This window comes from Oryx dammah, unplaced genomic scaffold (genome assembly GCF_014754425.2).
Source record: "Oryx dammah isolate SB20612 unplaced genomic scaffold, SCBI_Odam_1.1 HiC_scaffold_11081, whole genome shotgun sequence".
In the NCBI taxonomy this organism is placed as follows: Eukaryota; Metazoa; Chordata; class Mammalia; order Artiodactyla; family Bovidae; genus Oryx; species Oryx dammah.
This window is the reverse complement of record NW_024080475.1, coordinates 164,161-186,924: the sequence shown is the minus strand read 5'-3', so window position 1 is coordinate 186,924 and position 22,764 is coordinate 164,161. Positions and strand designations below refer to the sequence as shown.

Here is a 22,764-nt window from a genome sequence, read left to right as displayed (position 1 = left end):
AGAGAGAAAAGGAAAAAAATCCTATTGTTATAAATGATGTGTTTTCCTAAAGTATTAAGACATGTCAACATGTCGGAACATTAGTACTGTACGTAACCAGAATTCCCCAAAGAAAGACATTTGAGCACATTGTTTAAGTTGCTTAATGTTTTTGGACTTAAATTTCTATCACCAGAGAAGTGATAATCTTATAGTACACTTACCTCTACAAAAGAAAGCCATTTCGTGGAATCGATCCCTGGGAATGATTTTAGGAAGATGAAACATGTTGTTCACATTGCCTCCTAATATGGAGCCTGTGTGTTTTTACTTTATTCACAAGTAAAGGTGAGAGAATTAAAACATTTTGCTAGTTATTATTTCCCACTAATTAATAATAGAAATTTTAGTGTTTTGGTAAATATTTTCTCTTTTAAATGCAATTTATTTTCTCCATTAGAGAGATCCTTTGAAAGATGAATGAGCTGTTTTTTCTTAATAATGTAAAACGTGGAAGAAAAACCTTATAATTGTTTATATTCTTTCATTGTTATTTGATGAGAAGTTCTAGTAAAGAATTCAAATAAAGAAATAGTATCTGATCAAATCTCTTTCCTTGAAAGCTTAGTCATTTTTTTTCCATTTCTGAGGCATCTTTCCACATTTCCTGTACCAGTGGATATACATTTTCATTCATAGTAGTCTATACCATGCCAATTTGCACTTCAATTTAGTAATTGAATGTCTGAAACAGCTCACTGCCTATTAATGTGATTTACTTTTTGTGGAAAAATAGTAAATATAATAACTAATATTTAACTTTCTTGGCACTGTTCTTAGCATTTCATATCAAGTATCTAATGTGAACATGTATATGTTAATTAATAATTTCAAAGATTCTTTGATTTTATGGACACTATTAGTCAATGATTATTTCATTCAAACTAAACTCTAAAAGGAGCTAGAAGAAAATCTTATATAAATATCCAGAGAACAAGGAGGATTTTAACTTAATGAAATGAGATAGTCTTCATTTCAAAGAAAAAAAAATGTGTCTAGTTATAAAAAGCATTCCCCACCCCCCCCATCCCCCCATAATAAAAGCACAAATACAAATTTTGGAATTTTAGACTGGAAATTTCTTTTTCAGTGCTAGTAAAGAATTGTTTATATTTTTGATAAAACATCTTTCAGTATTTTGCTACTAGAATCAATGTTTAAAAAGAAAGGATTGAACATTGTCTGAGCTGTGGAACTCTCAGATATGACACTGAATATTATTTATCCACTAAAAGCAAACAGACTTTGAGACGTTCCGAAGGTCCTCAGTAGAGCCTGTATGTTATTAAACTCAGATTCATTTAATACTTTAGAAATTTTATTATAATTTTTCATCAATTAAAAGAATTCATCCTTTTACAATAAGATGACTTTTGAATGTTACTCATATAATAACTGAACATAAAACATTTTCAATCCCTGTACTCCACCATCCACAATAGAAAGTTGTAAGTAAACTGTAAGATATGGAATTCAGAGACCATATACTTGGATTCTCTCCACAAACTTTAAGCATGTAGAGACCTGAGTCATTTTTGTAGTCAACTGTCATAACCCCAATAACTTGTGGGTTTCCAGAACAGATGACTTTGCTACAGGCTCTTTTCCTTCCCTGTAAGTCACTTTCTGTATAATTTTACCCATATTCTTTAATCCTAGTTTTCTCAAGCCCCTTATTTATTTATTTGGCCTCTGTCCCATGCACAATTTTTAAAATAGATTAAAAACAGAGAGTGTACTTTTTTCTTCTAATATGCTCTACTAAAAATAATCAGATTCATTGGCCACTTCATTCCATTTGTATCAGGTTATTGGCACATTTCCTCCTATTTATTGACATATGTTCATTTTGCTTCAGTCTTTAAGTATTAAAAAAATTATTTTAAGTGTCTCCTGGGTGATTTATGACATATTTGACTATATTATAGATGTATTAGGTTGGTCATGTTGAATTTCTAATACTAGACAATTTGTTCTAAAAAATGACACTTCAATATGTCTGTACTATCAGTGTGTTACCTTAATGAAATTTTTTAATGTGTTCATCATTCCTATATAGAAAATAGAAAAATAATATGTGATATGACATGATTAAGGTTTGCGTGTCTACATGGAATATACAGTAAGCTTATCAAATAGTTTTTTAAATTAATTAATTAATTTATTTATTTATTATTTTACTTTACAATTCTGTATTGGTTTTGCCATACATTGACATGATAGTTTTTTTGTCCCAAATCATTGTGAGCTCATTAATTTTGTGCTCTTTTTACCTTTTTAAGCAAAAATTGGCAAAGCTTTAAAACCTGATTGTTTTATTCTTATGTAACTCAAAGCTAACCTTTTCTCACTTTTGAGGTTGTGTGAACTTGGTACTTTAGGGGCTTGTTCAACATACTGCTTTTGGATCTGTGGTTTACTCTGCCTGCCTCAGAGTAGATGGCGTGTCCTTTCCTCTAGAGAGTGGGTGGAATATCTGCTGTGTTTTTCTTTGGATTAAATGAAACTCCAAAGATCATTTTCCATACCCGTGGCATGACCAATGGAGTCTCAGCTCCCACAAATTGAGAATGCCACTTTTTGAGTTTTTTTTAAAAATATCATCTAAGATAAGTTTATAGGACTGTTTGTGGTCCTTGAGGGATAAAGAATTGTGTGCCATTTCAATATCGAATGTAACTCAGAATGTTGTGTGGAAATACTCCTCACTTACCATGACTAGAGCTTATTGTGGATGAAACAGAATCTTTCGATGAAGAGGTCTTACTCTCTGTGCTTTAGAAATATAAGAAAGCAGTAATTTTGAATAATAATTTTTTTTTAAAGTTTAGGCTTCGGGTGCACGATAATGCAGGACAGCACTGGAAAACAACGGAATGCCCTTTAGTTTATGTAGATGCAGAATTTTATCTGTTAATTTTTTAAATGTGGTTGTGAGAAAAAGTGAGAATGGATGGAAAAGACTTGGATGCCTCTGATCTTACTACAGGATGCTCATGGTTTCAGAGCAGTTTTGGCCCAGATGTTGGAGAGTCCCATCCCCAAGTTAAGTGATTTACATTCAGCATAATTAATGTTAAAAATCATGTTATGAAATTGAACTCAGGTTAGTATATATTGATTGAAAGTGCTAATGTTAGTCACTCAGTCAAGTCTAACTCTTTGCAACCCCATGGACTGTAGCCCTCCAGGCTCCTTTGTCCATGGAATTCTCCAGGCAAGTGGGTAGCCATACTGGAGTGGGTTGCCATTCCCTTCTCCAGGGGGTCTTTCCAACCCAGAGATCAAACCCAGGTCTCCTGCATTGCAGGTGGATTCTTTACCATCTGAGCTACCAGGGAAGCCCATATATACATTGATTAAATAAAGCAATTTATTTCTCTAACCAAGGTTTTGGTACAAGTATGATTTATTTCTAAATTTTATTTTACAAATTTAAATTCTATTTTGTATTTTTAATATTCTTTTTAGCTATTTATGTTTTCACTTTGTAAAATTTGAAATTCCCCTTAAGTCTCTGAAAATGCTGAATTATTTACCACAAGTTATACAGTTGTGTGCTCATTCACTCAGTTGTGTCCAACTCTTTGCAGCCCCATGGACTGTAGGCCACCAGGCCCCTCTGTCCATGGAATTTTCCAAGCAAGAATACTGGAGTGGGTTGCCACATCCTACTTCAGGGGTTCTTCCCGAGCCAGGGATTGAACCCCTGTCTACTGTGTCTCCTGCATGGGCAAGTGGATTCTCTTACCACTAGTGCCCCCTAGGAAGCCCCAAGTTATGCAGTTACTGGAATTATTTAACCGCTTCCTGACCACTTAGAAATCTATAAAGCTTAAAATTTTGTAGTCTCAGGATGACATTATTTGAGGCAAAATTTTCTTAATCTTTTTAGAATTTATTATTTTAAAAAATCCATCCCACTTAAAAGGCCATGCCATAACAAGCTGAGTGAAAAAAGAACTAAACCTGAAAATATATTTGAATCCTATCCTTATGGAAAGGGTATTTCATCATGTCTTTCAACTAAGGGTTGCTTGTGTATTTTTGAAAATGTTCTCTTTCTAAAGTGACACCTAGATGCCTTTCACAGGTATCCGTGGCACTCTGTCTACCCTGTCACTCACTACATTATTTAAAATTCTACTTTTATTTATAAAAATGTCAATATTATCTCTGTACTCTATGTGCTTTCACTTTGTTGCACTAACATCAGTCTTTATTATAAGCTGAGGTTCCAAAGTTGTGTTCAGCCGATTCTTAGGTTTGTGGCAATTTCTAGTAGTTTATAGGGTGACCGGGGAACATTTAAGGACCATCAACTCAGCATCTGATGTTTGGGAAGAGATCGTTGAGTGCTACTGCCAAGAAGTGACAGTGGTTCAAACATTAAAGAAGTGGGTATATGTTTGTGCCAAAAAAGAAATGATGTGTATTTCAGAGGAGAACTGATGCCTGTAAAAGTCAAGAGAAGTGAGCTGGCTAGAGGCCCCTAGGAACTAAGGAAAGAGAAGTATGGACTCTGTCTTAAGGTCTCCAGGGGCTGGCAATGAGCCTGATGGAGCTATTTAGAGGGCATGGTTGGGAAAGCATAATGTTGTTTCCCATTTTGCAAAATGAGAAAGGAAAAAAAAATGCAACTATGTATGAGGCCATTGAAATCTTTGAGCTTTCTGCTTATAAGTAGCCTCTGGCAATGATTTCCAATTTCCTTCATTTTCTTTTATGTGGAATACAGCTGAGGATTTGCCAGACAAAAAAAAATTGAATACCTCTTTCGGAGCGGCGTAAAAATTGCATTCTATATTTCCCTTGGTAAAACTGCTTTTCTGAGGAAATGCACTGATTGTTAATCCACTGTGCTCCTCAAGTTTCCTTCTTTCCAGAACCAAGGGCTTCTGTCTTGCTAGTTAGATGCAATGGCACTGAAAGAAAATGTTTATCCACACCCATGTAATTATATTATAAATGTCATAAACAGAATTTTATTCACCTTAAGTGGTGAACTGAGCACCATTAGAACATTTGGTTTAAAGATAATCTCAAGTTGAAACAACTGAGCTTCCTTAAAAATTGTTAAATGATACATAGCAGCCTTTGGGAGAGATAAGGTGAGGATTTTGCCTAAAGCTATTAGGATTGAATAACTTGTAAGAGAAGAATCATTATTAACTGTACTTTGCAATGGATGTGCTATTTGGGGGCCTTTGGGATTTATGTGTCTTTATTATGTTATGTGTTATGTGTCTTTGTAAGTGTAGCAGGACCATAGTCTAGCAGAGTAGTTCTCAGTCTTATTTTGCTTGATGCTCACCTATATTGGGGTGTGTGAAAACATAGGTTGCTGCCCCTCCTCCTTTGACCTCAAGTTTATGATTTAGTTAGCCTGGGGCAAGGCCCAAGAATCTGCATTTCCAACAATTTCCAAGCGATGCTGTAGGGGCTAGTCATGGGACCACACATAGAGAGCCGTTGGTCTAGTATATTATTTCTACTGGGTAAAACTCATGGTGAATTTCCCAACAGAGATTTATAATTTATATATATCCAAATAAAGATATCATGAAGTCTGAGACAAAAAATATAGAAATAGCAGTCATTTAAATAACTTTCTGGGTAACTACGTAAAAACTTAGAAATGGCAGTCATTAAAAATTAGAACTTTCTGGGTAACTAATTCAAACATTTTGCTTTTGAAAATCAAACAGATTTTTGAAATCTGTGATCATCTGCATAAATTCTTGTTATGCAAGGCTTCAAAAAGTTTTGTGAAATGTGTGATGATATACAGCTTTCCATCTGGATTGTTCAGTAACTGTAGGAGAAAATTATAATCGTGGATTGATGGGCAAAATTGACTGAGATGGGAAACCTACAGTTACTGAAAATGCTGTGTGTGTACCAATAAAACAATTGTCTTGTATTCAGTGGGCATGAGAGTTCAATCATTGAGGAGAATGATTCCGTGTCACACCTGACTGCCAAGAGCTGTTGCTGGTATTAACGCTGTTGTCATCCTCACTAGCTAATTAACAAATATAAATGAAATTTTGTGTCAGTGATCATGAAAGATCCCATGAAGACCAGCTCTAAACTTAGCTGGATCAGTTGGTTATCACTGTTGGTAAATATTGGTTATTACTAAGATCATAAGTTATGTTTTACTGACAAAATAAAAGCAAAAAGTATGACTTGAAATCTCAGTTATTACCGTGTGTTATGGAGTTATTTATTTGTGTGTTGTTTTGCATTTTCTTATTAAATATACATAAATTATCTTAAAGAAATGAAGTAATTGCAATTTTTATTCATTGTTATGGAATATGAAATCAAATTCAGGTAATTTTTCAGAAAATAAAATGTTTAAGAACCTAAGGTGATTGTTTTACTATAAAATAATGAAGACATAGGCTTAACATACACAAAACATAGTTCAGAAGCTTATAGAAATTCTTGAAATTCTTGTTTTGGATCAGAACAGCTTTCAGGGTGAGTTCAATATGCTCTGGGGAAGGAAATGCCTGTGGGAACTTATTACAGGTTCATTGGCTTAAAAACAAGCCAGCAAACAGCTTGCATAGATGGAAGGCTTGAAGACTGTGTCTTCCATCAGTACTACCCCTAGGAATTATGTTTCTCCTCTTCCAGAATTCCCAGGTGTGGATAGCTCTGCTGAATTATGATCTGTTTTTGGTAAACACAACCTAATAGCTTTGTTCATGCAATAGAATGGGACAAATGGCTTACATGTCTAGCTTTTACATGTTTGTAATGAAAAACTCTCCACTGTCAGAAGGGAGGTGGTAGAAATAACTGAGTTGCTTAGACATGGATTTGAATCTTAACTTGTTCACATACTGGCTTTGTTTTTGGTTCAGTGACTTAGCTTCTGATCGAGAGTCTTAATTTTATCATTCATAAAATAGGAAAATACAATATCTCTGTGAAAGTGAAAGTGTTAGTTGCTCAGTCATGTCCAACTCTTTGTGATCCCATGGCCTGTACCGCTCCAGGTTCCTCTGTCCATGGAATTCTCCTGGCAAGAATACTGGAGTGGGTAGCCAGTCCCTTCTCCAGGGGATCTTCTGGACCCAGGAATCGGACCCAGGTCTCTCACGTTGCAGGCAGATTCTTTACCATCTGAGTCACCAGGGAACTTGATAAATTATTTAATGAGATAACTTTTATAAGTCATCTAAATGATTAGCACTACTTGATAAATCGTAGGTGATCAAAGTGGATTTTTATTAATCTCTTAGGATATGTTACTTTTTCTTTCCTTTATGTTATAGGGCCTCCCTGTCCTTGCTAAAAGTCATCTCAAATCTGCAGATTTTGTGACTGTACATAGATAGTTATATTAGAATAACTACACGGTGCCAACCGCTCTTCTAAGTGTCATTGAACAAGGCAGACTAGATTATGGAGACTTTGATGTGGAAGTGGATACAGACTATAACTAAAACAATATCCACACATAAAATAGACCTGAAAATACCAAGGATATATCCATGAGAAGAACAGAGTGGGATTTAGAATTGAGAGGTTTCCAGTCCAGCTGTTGGCCAATGGCTGCAGTCTCATCTGAAGGCTCGACTTGTCAGAGCACACTTGTTTTGTGGCTCACAAGTCATCTTGCTGCAGCCTTCTCAGTATAGTTCTACCTCCTGACAAGGTAGCTGGTTCTTCTGAATGAAGAATGTAAAAGATACAGGAAGAGAACAGGCAAAGTGAGAGCCACAGTGCTTTTATAACCCTGTATGAGAGACAGCAAAAGAGACACAGGTGTAAAGAACAGTCTTTTGGACTCTCTGAGAGAGGGAGAGGGTGGGATGATTTGGGAGAATGGCATTGAAACATGTATAATATCATATAAGAAACGAATCGCCAGTCTAGGTTTGATGCAGGATACAGGATACTTGGGGCTGGTGCACTGGGATGACCCAGAGAGATGGTACGGGGAAGGAGACGGGAGGGGGGTTCAGGACTGGGAACATGTGTACACCCATGGCGGAGAAGGCAATGGCACCCACTCCAGTACTCTTTCCTGGAAAATCCCATGGATGGAGGAGCCTGGTGGGCCGCAGTCCATGGGGTCGTGAAGAGTCGGACATGACTAAGCGACTGCACTTTCACTTTTCACCTTCATGCGTTGGAGAAGGAAATGGCAACCCACTCCAGTGTTCTTGCCTGGAGAATCCCAGGGATGATGGAGCCTGGTGGGCTGCCTTCTATGGGGTCGCACAGAGTTGGACACGACTGAAGCAACTTAGCAGTACACCTGTGGTGGATTCATGTTGATGTATGGCAAAACTAATACAGTATTGTAAAGTAAAATAAAGTAAAATAAAAAAAAAGAATTGGGAAAAAAAAAATCTTTGAAACAACATTCTATCACGTGTGCTGTATTCTATTTGTTAGAAGCAAGTCAGTAAATATAGCCAATCCATGAATGAAGGAATGTAGCCCTTACTCAAGTGGAGGAGATTTCAGAAAGGCAGGACTGCTATGGGGCTGGATCTCTGAGTACCATATAAGAGGCCACGCCATAGATCCTGCCTCAAACGCAACGTGTCCCAAGTGACAGGAACCCGTTTACTTCTGATCTACTCTGCCTCCTTTGTTCTTGACTCCCGTCACTCTGGTATGTCAGAACCTGAAAGCCAAAGGGTCACTGCTAAGCCCTTCCACATTTTCTTCGGCATCAGATTGGTCGCCATATGCTTTTTTCTCAGAAATGTCTTTTAATTCAGATGTCTCATCTGTATCTGTTCAGTTGTAGTCTTGAGGCTTCGTCAGTTCTTGCCTTAAGCTATTGCAGTTGTCTTCACTATGCTTTTCTTCATCTAATTTCTATGCTTTATTTAGAATTATTTTTCTCACACTAAATACATCCATGGATTCTGTGTCTGCAAGACTTGCATTACTTTCACTCCCTGTAAGAATAAATCCATTATCCTTATTTTGGCATATCAGACCCTTTGTAACACTGGGGAAACCAACCCACTAGCCTTGTTTTTGGATTTCATTCTTCACACATAGAAATCCTTACTCTTTCATCATGGCATGCCCTGTTGTGATATGTTTTGGCCCGTCCTGATTTCCTGCGTTATGTTTTCTTACCTGCTAATCTCATTCACCATTCAAGTCACAGCTCAACCAGTGTTTCTCAGGAAGCTTTGCCAGACGCCCACGTTCATCACAAGCCAGGAACTTCTTTAAGGTCCAGTAAGTTTCTATCATGTCACTCAGCTCACTGAGTTATACTTGCTAGACTTCCCTTTCAAATAAAATCCATGAATTATTAATTTTGAATTCAAAATTCTGAGTACAGTGGTACAACAATTGATACTCAATAAATAATGATTGAATATGTGAATTCTCATTTAAGTTATTGTGTGTAATTGCAGTGTTCAAAAAAAAATACTTGAATGTAGAAGTTCCAAAGAAGGGCTATGACCAAGATAAATGTTTGATTTTAGTTCCTATTCGGGACTTACATATGTAAATCTAAAAGAAATTGTAACAACATTTAACATTTATTAGGCTCACACTATTTGCTAGGCACTGTTTCCAGTAGTGCTTTACGTTTAATTTACCCAATCCCGTCAACTCTGTCAATTACATATTATGATTCTCTCTTTAAAGATAAGGAACCCAAGGCACAGAGATGTTTAGTGATTTTCCCATGGTCACCCAGCTAGGAAGTGGTGAAGCTGGGTCTTAAACCAAGGCAATCTAGCCCCAGATACTCCAGAAAGTAATTGGTATCCAAAGATAGCCAAATTGAGATAGCATAAATCAGAGAGGGATAAAGAAATAAAAACTATAAGATAAAGGCTCATTGGATGAAAGGCTAAATAGATGAAAATTGTGAATGAATAGAATCAAGTTTATATTATCATTAAAAAAAGTATTTTCAAAGTTTCTTCTGTGTGTTTGAGATGGTGGCATGGGTGAATGCCTGTGGCAAACCATTTCACCTCTATAACCTTAAATTTCCTATTTTCAATATTAAGGAAATGCACTAGAATTCCATATCTATGCTTCTATGAATTTTAGAGATGCTCTTTAAACCTGATAATGTCAAAGGTAATGTAAGAACATTGTTAGATTGTTGCTTTACTAAGTAGAATATATTTTCTATTGATGCATTTTATTTATCTTTACTTATTTCTTATAAAATAAGCATATTTTTTGTCGATATTTTATGTAGGAGAAACCCATCTGAGTGTCAATATTTTGTTAGGTACTAGATAGAGTCTACAAATAGAATGATTAAAGTATAATTTCTTGTCCAAAACATACAGAAGTTTTTACCAGAAAATAGGAACATTCATATTTTAATAATTTATTTTCTCCCTTCTTTTTTATTTTTCTCTCATAGATACAGACAGATACACACACATAAACACACACATAACAAAAGCAAACTATCATAAATATAATAAATTGTCAAGTGAAAGTAAAATATTTTGAATGTTTTATATCTAAAGGATTAATCTGAATATTTTTTTTTCAACCCAGGGTTGACCTTTATGCTGGTCTTCTTTTCCTCTACAAGAAGGAATAATATGTCTTTTTTTGCAATTAATGACGTCATCATTTTGCAAAGTCCTCCCGTCCTTTGGATTTGCTGTTCTTGCTTTTGAACTAAAGACTTCCTTAAACAATAGTTAACAAGGTTATATAGCATAACACATGTCTTCATAAATTTTCATTTTATGATACAGAATTGAGGTAATTTTGCTATTCAGTGATTTCCTATTTTGAAAATATGGTATCTTTCCATAGAGGATAACTAAATGTCAAAAAGCATTTGCTTTTGTTATAAAAGAGAAGCTAAATATATATTGACTTCAGGCATTTTTTTAATAGAGAAACTCATGAAGACAATAACCAAGGCAAAGGATTAAAAGGATCATGGTTGTGATACTTACAGCATTCTGATTATTTTTTAAAATGTTGACAGTCTTATTGCAAACAACTCTATATTTCAGATTCAGGAAATAAATCTTACCAATGTGTTAGTCCCTTTATTTTGCTGGTGAATTTGTTGACAGATAGTAATTAGGTCACTGTATTGAAATACCCCATGTAAGCTCAGAATTCTCTGTGTTGGTTGGCATGACAACCATAGTGGTCGATTAAACATGCTCAGAAATGGAGAAACTGTGCTCCTCGGATGTTAACTCGGTGGGAAGAGAGCCCTGCTCAGAGTCTGGTGAAAGGGACAGAGGAGTCTAAGGATGGCTCTGCTATTCTGTATTCATTTATATGGTATGGATAAGATCACTTATAATATGTACAAAAGCTAGATCTTTAAAAAAACATTTAGATGTTTACCAAAAATATTTTTGATTTTATATGGATTTTAAAAAGAAATGGTTGAAATAGCCTTAAAATACAAAGTCCTCTTTTAGACAAAATACTTATTATTCTTTAGAACAAGTCTAATTGCTGTAAATGATCATTTCTATCTAGCTCTTTCCCTTTTAAGCCGTTCCATGAAGCACATGGCAGATGACATGTACAGATGGCGTAGATTGGCACTGCCTTTGCTGGCCAGTATTCCCATAGCCAAATTTAGGGACTGAGGAGATGGTGAAAGGATAAATCATTAACGAGAGAGACAGAGCATTGGACAAAGACGGATGGTATGGCTCACTATCATTTTTTTCTCATCTATTTTTCAACTCCACCCCTTTGGCTAATACATAGCTATTAACCTAAAAGAAATTTGGAGGTAGTCAATGAAAGCAAGTTATTATGCCTTATAAGACACTTCATATTGTTTGCCATTTATTTTCTTTTATATCTAATACAGACATTTAGGGTGGTAGGAGGAGAAGGAATTGACTGTCTAGCAAGATTTTTTTTTAAAAATTAGTTTGCTCTGATCTGGCTAATAAAGTTTAAAAGACAAGATAAAGTGGACAGCACAGATTTAAACTGTTTCTGTAACTCAGCTTTGACAATTAATATATGAGGTAAGGAAGGTTGTATGTTTTAATTTGATTTTTTTATTAGGATGCTTATATAAAAATTCAAGTATGGATGTTTTGATTAATCAATGGAAAATATGAATATCAGATATAAACATAAATAATTTATAATAGGCCACGATAAAAATCTATTGTTGAAGAAAATTTTTAAAAATCACTATTCATTATAATTTTTTTGAGAGGGTGAGATTTACAGATCATCCTCACTCTATAAGGGGAAATTAACTGTGTGGGATTAAAGAGCTAATTAATGATAGAACTAGGCCTAAAACCCTGCTGGCCTCATTCAAATGCAGGCTCTTTTTATAGCACTGTGATGCCTGCTAATCCCCCTACCATCCATGTTGTGGTCAAACATAATAACTTCCTGGTTGCATGAGATGTCCATTTAGTTTAAGAGAAGGCAACACTCTTTTATTTTGAAATTCCTTACTTTCTTTCTTTGTCATAGCTCCTTTTTTAGAGCTAAGGGCTCTAATTTATTACTTTATCTGTAGTTTTTGCTTCTTTTTAATTTTGACTTAAGAGAGGCATATTCATATTTTCATTATATATAAATGTCTAATTTGCTCATGAATTATTGAAGGATGGACAGGGCTAAACATTATCCATCATTGGTATTTAGATATTAACTCCGAAAAGCAAGATAAACTCTTGAAATTACCCTGATAGATACACACTTCTGTAAAATTTTAATTTTGTGCTAGCCAATGATTGATAATAAATTCTAGCTTCAGTTTGTTTTAGAACTGGCACTTTCCTTAAGTTTTCTAGTTTTGAGGGCAAGTGTTTTCTTTCTTGTATTATCTTCATGAGATTTTGGTTAGATCTTTCCAAGTACTGGGACTCAGAAATATTGTGTTTTTAAAAACTCAGTGATCTGTGTGTTTCTATTTTATATTTCTGTGATTTCATTAAAAATATGAACTGAATATATCTTAACAAATTTAAAGATATTTCTTTGAGAAAAACGTTGACCATTTTCCTTAATTTCAGGGTTGAAAATACATGTGTCTTGCCTCTCCTTGTCTTTTTTTTCCCCCGGACACATCAGTTGATGTTCTTTGTTTTCATTCTCCTTTGCTTCTTCTTTTCAGTCTGTGCTGAGCCCTTTCTCATCTTCCTTGTAAAAGTCTCTGCCTGTCTTGCCCTTCCCTTTCAGACCCATCCTCTCTCCCCGCTTCCAGTTACTTTGACTAGATCAGCTCACATTAATGAACATCTTCAAAAGAACAAAAAAAGTGGGTGGAGGAGGAGGGTGAGATGGAGAAATGATGAGCCGGAAAGTGAGAGCTGAAATGAAAGATGAGAAGATCATGAACAGAAAAACTGGGGGGAGAAAGATAAACCAGTGGACAGGAATGTTAAGTTTGTCAGTTAAAACTTTGCAGCTAATATTTATATTTTTTCATCCTCTATTAGATGATTCATTCATCACTTAATAAACATATAATGAGCACCCACTTTTGCCAGCTCTAATTGAATCGCTCAGGTTGGAACAATCAGAAACACACACACTCTAAGACACCGAGTCCTCATCTTCCTGGAGCCTATAGTCCAGTGAATAAAAACTTAGCTTAGAAAATGGTGCCTTATATTGTTGATAAGTATCTTTCTTTCAGAAGTAAGAACAAAAGGAAAAGATTTTTCCCAGAAAGTTGTATCTTGAATAAGTTAAATTTATTTGCCTGATGTGATGAGTGATGTCCAGTAAGCAGTTTGATGCATGAACTCAGATTTGGGAGAAAAATCTGTGTTGAAATTTTGCACTCGTAAGTCATCAACACGTATGGGATCACTGATGATAGTGTTATTGATGAAACCAACCTAAAGGTATTTGTGGACCTAGAAGGGACTAAAATAGAGACTTCAGGAAAGCTTCATAGCAAGAGGCTGGGAACAGGAAAGAGAATGCTAAGTGGACAGAAAGCATGTGTTGGGGCCCTTGACGGAGGGCGAAGAGAAGTCATGAACAAGAAGTGGCCAGCAGTAGCCCGTGCTTGTGAAGACCAGATAAGGTCAAGGGTAACTTTGGAGAGTACATTGTCAGTCAGACCCTTGAGTAAACCTTTTCTGCTGTATTTCTTTGTAGCTCATACCATGTGAAGTATATTATTAAAGCTTTAAGATATATTTGATATCTGGTATGTCATATCTTTGGAGAAGGCAATGGCAACCTACTCTAGTACCCTTGCCTGGAAAATCCCATGGGTGGAGGAGCCTGGTGGGCTGCAGTCCATGGGGTCGCTAAGAGTCAGACACGACTGAGCAACTTCACTTTCACTTTTCACTTTTCACTTTCATGCATTGGAGAAGGAAATGGCAACCCACTCCAGTGTTCTTGCCTGGAGAATCCCACGGATGGGGGAGCCTGGTGGGCTGCCGTCTATGGGGTCACACAGAGTTGGACATGACTGAAGCTACTTAGCAGCAGCAGCAGCATTTCATATCTTGGGCTTCCCAGGAGGTGCTAGTGGTAAAGAACCTGCCTGCCTGTACAGGAGATGTAAGAGACACAGGTTCAATCCCTGGGTCGGGAAGATCCCCTGGAGCAGGGCGTGGCAACACACTCCAGTATTCTTGCCTGGAGAATCCCATGGACAGAGGAGCCTGGAGGGCTATGGACCATGGCAACCATGGGGTTGCAAAGAGTCAGACACAACTGAAGTGCCTTAGCACGCATGCATTCATGTCATATCTTATGAAAGAGAGGTCATTTATTTCCTGTGCTGTTTGACCTTTGATATGGTAGGGATGTGAAGATACATTTGAAGACTGAAGAATCAGGATAGTGGGAGAAATAGAAAATAAAATAAAACAAGAAGGAGGTCAGTTGTGAGAGGTGCTAAAATCTAGAGTGTAGCTGGAAAGGTTCATAACAAACCCTGAAAGACAACCACGTTTTCCCCATCCCTATTTAAAGAATGAAGTTTCGTTTTGTTTCTTGAACATAAAGAGAGAGGATGTATGTGTATCATGTTCTGTGTGTTTGGTTTTACATATTTCTGTTGGAAAAGCACAGTTTGGTGAAATTAGTTTGAGGTTGTGGTGAAGTGAGTCTGGTATTGTGCAGGACAGATGGGAGAATATTGACTGTAGATTGGAGGTCATGGAGGCTGGACCAAGAAAAGGCTGCACATTGGAAGTGAAGTCAAAGTGAAGTCGCTCAGTCGTGTCTGACTCTTTGCGACCCCATGGACACCAGGCTACTCTGTCCGTGGATTTTCTAGGCAAGAGTACTGGAGTGGGTTGCCATTTCCTTTTCCAGGGAATCTTCCCCACCCAGGGATTGAACCCAGGTCTCCCACATTGTAGACAGACGCTTTACCGTCTGAGCCAGCAGGGAAGTCGGAAAGATTCCATTCATTCAAGGGAAAAATATGAGGGAAAACTGATGAAACATGTAGTGTTTCTATGCTGCAAGAAATACTTAACACATTATGCATTAAATAGTTATCTTACTAATGGTAGTCCAACAGGGTCTGAAAGATGTCATGGTATTTTCAGTTGACAATTTTAAATATCCACTGGGACCCTGTGAGTTTGCTCAGTGGTGTAGGTGCCTTGGGTCACAGGCTGGAAACCATAGGCTGATGATGTGCTTTTTCATACTTGTTCTTCGTGTTGTGTCAGAATATATATTTCACTGTATCATAAGTGCTTGTGTGATTTTTTCCCCATCCTTTTTGCTGAACTGAGTCTGCAAACTTCACAAAGAGAGGACCATGTTTATCTTTTTCATAGCTGTCTCCTTTCCAACCAGCACTGGCTCATGGCAGGTCTTCGATAACTAGTTGTTGAATTAATCCAAATTATGAATGGGTTAATTATATACAATGCTAATTTGTCTGCATGCATTTTTCAAACTCCAAGGTTAATTTCTAGAATATTTCTTTTAGTAGAGTCATATTAATGGTCTTTGTGAAATCTATTAACAATAACTGAATAGAATGATTGCAAGTGCTAAAAAAAGAATCGCTTTTTTCCTTCTGCATAAGAGAAAGCAAATCACATGAATCGTGTCTGGGTACACTTTTGGGAGAATTGTGGTAGACATAAGAATAATAACTGTAACAATAGTTAAAATTCTATTTAACAATAGTTAAAATTCTAAAATAAAGTGCACCTAACTCCTTTAACTGCAAACAGTGGTAGGAAGTATGATGCTTAACACACTACCCAGAGAGTTAGTGGTTTAAGACAGTATTATTTTTTTCTCTTTCACAGTTGTGTGGGTTGTCTGATTTACTCTTCTGCTCCATGTCGTATTGGCTGCAAGATAATCTGTGTCATCTGGGGTCTTGACTGGGCTGGAATGTCCGAGAGTGCTCAGTTGATGTTGGCTGTTGGTTGAGAGTTTAGCTGAGACTCAGGGCCAACATATACACATATGGCCTCTGCATGTGGCTTGGACGTCTCGCAGTGTGGCAGCTAGATTCTGAGAGGGAGCAACTCAGGACCAAGTACTGTTAGAGATCCAGGCAGTAGTCACAAGGATTCTTAGAATTTAGCCTCAGAAACCTGAGAACGCCTCCACCACATTGTATGTGGGAAGGGGGATTATTAAAGCTCACCCAGATTCACGGGGGTGGGGGAGTAGGGGGAGTTAGATCCCACTCATCAATGTGAGAAGCAGCATAAAAGGAGAGGGAATAAATCAAGAGTGGCCATCATTGGCTCTCCACTTCTTGTGGGTGCTACTAGTTTGTTTTTTTTTAATTTTAGAAGTGGGGAGATAGATTCATGCTGAAGTGGTAACTTCGATTTATAGATGATAAATGTAGCAACCAGGACTCAGAGTCCCAGAGTATATGTTCTTAATCACAACCTGTTACTGCTTCACCTCTAGCAATATTGATCATTCTCGTATGTGATTACACACACACACACACACACACACACACATATTACACATTCAGTAAATTTAGAGATCATGATAACAGTGATGATAATAGTAGGGGTTTGAATATGCATTTATTCTGTGAATGTTATTCACAGTTGCTACTTAATAGTCATATAGTCATATAATGCTTTGTTTTTGCAGTTTATTACAGTTCACATTGATTATTTTATTCACTCACAGAATATGTTCTTTCTTCAGTGTTTTGATATAATTTTCAATTTACCAAAGCATTGCAGAGATAGTGCAGAAAGTTTCAGTGCAGGTCCACCCAGCTTACCTGACTGCTTCCGTAACTTAGCCAAAGTTAGAAATGAACACTGATACAATACCATCTGGAGAAGGCAATGGCACCCCACTCCAGTACTCTTGCCTGGAAAATCCCATGGACAGAGGAGCCTGGTGGGCTGCAGTCCATGGGGTCGCTAAGAGTCGGCATGACTGAGCGACTTCACTTTCACTTTTCACTTTCATGCATTGGAGAAGGAAATGGCAAGCCACTCCAGTGTTCTTGCCTGGAGAATCCCAGGGACGGAGGAGCCTGATGGGCTGCCGTCTATGGGGTCGGACAAAGTCAGATACGACTGAAGCGACTTAGCAGCAGCAGCAGCAGCAGCAGCAGCAGCACAATACCATCTAGCTAACTACAGACTTTATTTGGATATTTGAATGTCATTCACAGTTGCTGTTCAATGTTCCAAGATCTAGTCCAGCAAACTCAGTTGAGTCCTGTCTCTTTAGTTTCCTCCAGTGGGTGAATATTTCTCCATCTTTCCTTGTTTCATGTTACCTTGATGTTTTCAAACAGTACTGGTAGAGTATTTTAAAAACTCTCCGCATTTTGTTTTGTCCAATGTCTCCTTATTTTGAGGAAGAAAGGCACAGAGTTGGGTTCTTAGTTTACCAAATGGCACCCTTGGGCACTTGGTTAAGACACTGTACTGCCTGCCACTTCCCTTTCAGACAGTTTTTGTTAGAAGTGACTCATGAAGTCCATCCTGTCTTCAAGGAGCTCAACTCAGGCTTCCCCCCGAGAGGAAGGGCTGTCAAAAAATGTGTGAACATGCTGAAACCAGCCAGCCAGCATTAATAAATATTTCAAAGGCTGTGTGTTTGATTCCATTCACAGAATGAATCTGAACCTCCACAGAAAATCTTGATTTTTCTCCTCAGATTTGAACTTGTAGGCCACAGAATTTATTTTTATAATTATTCAGTATTTTTTGTCTGTAAGTCCTATGGGATAATGTGGCAAAATGAAGGACCATAATACAGTGCAAATAATTCTTATCAACATACATAATTCCTAATGTAATTTATTTACAAGTTAAAAGGCAAAACATATTCAACATATGTAATTCACAAAATTTTATCAATCTCCACGTTTCATTTACTAGATCTGCCTTAATGATCAAAATATGCATTCATCTTCTGTAGTTATATCAAAGCATATAATTTGATACAAATCAGAATTAGGCCTTAATGTGCTTTAATAGATTGTGCATCCTTTCAAGCTTTCTTTCTCTGTTGTTAAATTTGGTCTTTTATAGATATCAAATTTCTTGAAGGATCTTTAAGAAAGTCAGAAAGAATTTTTAAATTTTTTATTAAAATCGAGAAATGACACTTGCCATGAATACTTCACAATTGTTCAGTTCCTTTATCAACTCTTAAAAATTTTTTCCATTGGTGAAATTGATATGACTTAATCTGAAACAAATTTTACTTCAAGGAAGGCTTCTTATGCAGATGATAATGGGAATGTCAAGGCAATGCCTAATTATTTAATAATTTGTGGTTTTGTTTTACATTACTATTATAGCAAAGAAAGGAAAGAAAAGTATTACTTTGCAAGGAGACAAAGTTAATTCAAAGCAGTTTTCATTTTAATAAGTAAAACAGGGCACAAGCAAGTTTAATAAATGATTTTTAAACTAGGAAAGTTTTGAAAATAACCTAGAATTAGTATTACCTTTTTGAGTTTTGTTTCATTGTTGCTGATAATTTAGGACAGTGTATTTTTTTTAAATATGCATTACAAACACAAAGTATTACCAGTTATGCCCTGAATTTACTCAGTGAATTCAAAACAAAATAAATGTTTATTTTAGACTGATAATCATTAAGCATTCCTTTGTGAATGTAAATAGTATTTTAGTAATTCAAAGGAGAACACCATATCTTAAAAGAAGAAAGGAGAATAGCATAATTATTTAATCTTTACAAACTATTTAATTTTGAAAACTATTTATTAATTGACTCTATTCCTTATGGTATATGCAAATAATAGAATAGAAATTATTAATACTAAATTGTATAATGTAATTTATACAACTTACCTGTGATTTCCATAATTGCAAGTATTTTGGGATAATAAACTGCTGTTTCTTCTTTACTTGTTCTTCTGCTGGTTAATCAAATGTAATGAATTTATGTAGACTGCAGAGAACAACTGCATTTGAGTTGTATTAATTTGCTAAGTTGTTTAGCAAAGGATCATCAAGAATGCAACAATAAATAAAGAAGAACATGTGTTTAGTGGCGGGGGTTGGAAGGAGGCGACAGTCATAAATGTGAAATTTTACCTGACAAGGCTGGATATGACTTTCCTGATATCCCTTCTGTGGGATTTCTATGTAAAGGTGATTGTTTTTTGTGAACTCTTTAAAGATGGTTAAGACTTTGAAACGTGGAAATGGGTGAGATGATATTCCATAAAGAGGAACAGTCTTAAAAAACCTCGGGGTTGATAAGGAAAAAAAGTTTTGAGAAATTCAAAATGTTTTCTTTGTTGTCCCAGGGTATATGGAAGAATAGTCTGTGAAATCAAATTAAAGCCAGATGATGGGACGATGTTAGCCTAAACATTTTGGCCTCTAAACAGGGGAATTTGGTAATAAAAGTGATAGTGCTTATTCTGTCTGGCACTTCTTGAGCCTTCTTGTTTCCCAGGCTTTGCAACAAACCAATGAGGTAGATGGTGCCACTTTTTAACGTTTTATAGTTGAGAAACGAGGTTTAGGTATGTCATTTCTTGCCCCTTTCCTTAAGTTCATTTTATGACACAACCTTTGAATCTTTAGAGAAGTGGGAGTCATATTGTAAGCTTGAAACTGAATAGTCACCTTTACCAGAGAAAATTAAACTTTGTTAGAAATTAAATATACAGTGAAACTAAATATTATTTAGAGGGGGAATTTTTACTCCACCTATTAATGGAATTAATTTTCCAGGGCAGCTTCTTCCTCTTGCCAACCAAGACTTTGTCTTTTTGTCGTGCTTCCAAGATCAGTGTTTGAATATATCAGAGGCTAAGTTAAAAGATGCTCAGAGACCCCTTACACACCTGACTTTTTTGGCAGCTGCTCGAGTTTTTGACATCGTGAATCAGCACAGTTTGCTCTTTCACAGTCTGAGTTTCTGTTGCTTTTCTAGATTCTCTTCCTCTCTTCAAGGCTTGGCTGGGTCTTTGTTTGGAAGCCAAGTGGAAAGATACATTTGCTCTTACTGTCAGTTACATGAAAAAGGCACATTAACTTAATTCTCCATAGAATTTACATATAAATTGACTTAACACAGGGGGTAAGTCAGTAAAAAATGGGAGACACTTTCAGGATAGACACTTGGTATAATGATTAGTATAATATTGAATTGAAATTTTTATCTAAGAAAGTTTTTTTAAGGTTCCTGCCACAGATCTCTTTTTGAAGAAGCCTTTCCTCAGTGTTATTGGCTTTACTGTCCCTTTAAAAAAACTCTCCTGTCTTAACTTCTTGCCATTTTATGCTGGTTCTCACACCACACATTAATAGTGACGCCAGGCATATTGTGTCCTTGGGTTGTGTGGTTTTTTTTTAATAATCTGAAGATTTCCTCAAATTTAGCATCAATAGATAACTGTCTCTTGACATTTTTACTTTTTTCCTCAAGGTTTCCTCTTTGGTATTCTAGCTCAATGTCATTCTGTACAAAACAAAATATAACTTCTCTTTTTGGGCTTTCATCCCAGTGGGCTGATTTATAGATTTATAACTTAGATTTTCACATCATGCTAATCCAAGGTGGAAGGAAAAAGCAACTCTATTTTCATGAGGTTTTAAATCACTTTTCTGAAGACATTAGATTATGTTTTGGCCTGTATTTCACACAAGACTGGCTTTATAACAATTTGTATACTTTTTGATCATCAGAAGTGTTTCTCCATTTTAATTTGATTATTTTGAATTTCACCAGATAGTCCTTTGTAAGTCCTTTAAATGGTAGTGAAGGCAAGACTTTGGAAAGAAAGGAGTAATTTTTTTCCTCTGCACTGTCAGATATTTTTCACTTGAGTTTGAAATACAACATACTTGGTAGTGAGTGGGAGAGGATTAAAAATTACTAGCAGGCTGAAATAACATTTGAGTTAATGGAAAAATCCAGAGATTTTAAGAAAATTTTAAATACATTTCTAAGCGTCAGATTTCCTCACTTTCTTTTTGGGGTCACAACTTTGGAGAAACACCATTATAGAAATAGTTGTTATTTTACATGGATTTTGTAAAGTAGGAATCTTAGAGGAAATACTTTGTTTTTTTCTCATTTGTGTTTTTTATTGGCCACAAAATGTCTGGGATCCCTCTCAGATGTGTTTTCTATACATGATTGAGGTTAGATTCCTCAACTTTTTGAAATTTTGTGAAGTTGGTACTGTATTTGACACAGATATTTCTCTCAACTGCAAATATTTTGGTGATACTAATTTTATGTGGTCTTGCAGATTTCTAGACTGACTGTAATTGCTTCCATTGGTTTTAGCCTAACACCTATGTGTGTGAAACTTCTCAGCCTGGTAGATTTTACACATTCACATACAAAACAGACAATACAAATTTTGCACTACATAAATCTGCTCACTTTATATCCTGATTTTATTTTGTATCTACATTGAAATGGTGTTTGGTCACAACTTTGAGATCAGCAGGTTACCTTAAAAATAAAACTATTTTATGAACATTGTTAATTAAAACAATGAATAAATGAATAAAATTCAACCTATTACTAACTCAGCCTATTTGAGAACATAGGTTTTTTATACACAGTCATTTTATAATTTCAGAGATAGAAAATATATTTTGCAATCTTTTTTTAGTGATTTGTCAGTTGTTGTTTTGGTGTTTAGTCACTAAGTTATGTCAAACGCTATTGCGACCCTATGGACTTTAGCCTACCAGGCTCCTCTGTCCATGGGATTTCCCAGGCGAGAATACTGGAGTGGGTTGCCATTTCCTTCTCCACGGGATCTTCGTGACCGAGGGATTGAACCTGTGGCTTCTGCATTGGCAACTGGATTTTTTACCACTGAGCTACCAGGAAAGCCTGATTTCTCAGTTATATCCTCTTTAAAAATGCTCTTTATTAGACAGTCACAATTGTAACATGAGGTTTTTTTTTTTTACTGATTTCTTATAGTTTGATGATACATTGTTGATGAAAATAATTATTCTTTGCAATATCTATTGTTTAGATGTTACAAGGATCTTACCGTTATTTGTAATACTCTTCATTGTATAAAATTCTTGTGATGTTTACTCATGACTTAAATTACTTTATCTAAAAATTTCAGTGCCTGATTGCTTTCATTTTCTCTTTGGAACTTGTGTATTGTTGGATTCTATGCCAAAATAAAATAACTTTAGTTTTTTCTTTTTTTAAAAATTAGATTGTCTTTCTTATTTGCCTGTATTAATATCCCCATTTTGTGAATACATATGTCAAATTCTTCAATATTAGTATTATAGATTGGGTGGGGAGGGGAATTGAATGACATATTGTTTGAAG

The 22,764-nt window shown here is 35.9% G+C and overlaps 1 protein-coding gene across 2 annotated transcripts in view; it reads left to right on the top strand.

Annotated features, from left to right (window-relative positions):
- LOC120860529 (neuronal membrane glycoprotein M6-a) overlaps positions 1-22,764 on the top strand; it is a 251,228-nt gene that overhangs the window by 122,908 nt on the left and 105,556 nt on the right. The gene's annotated exons all lie outside the window — the stretch shown is intronic.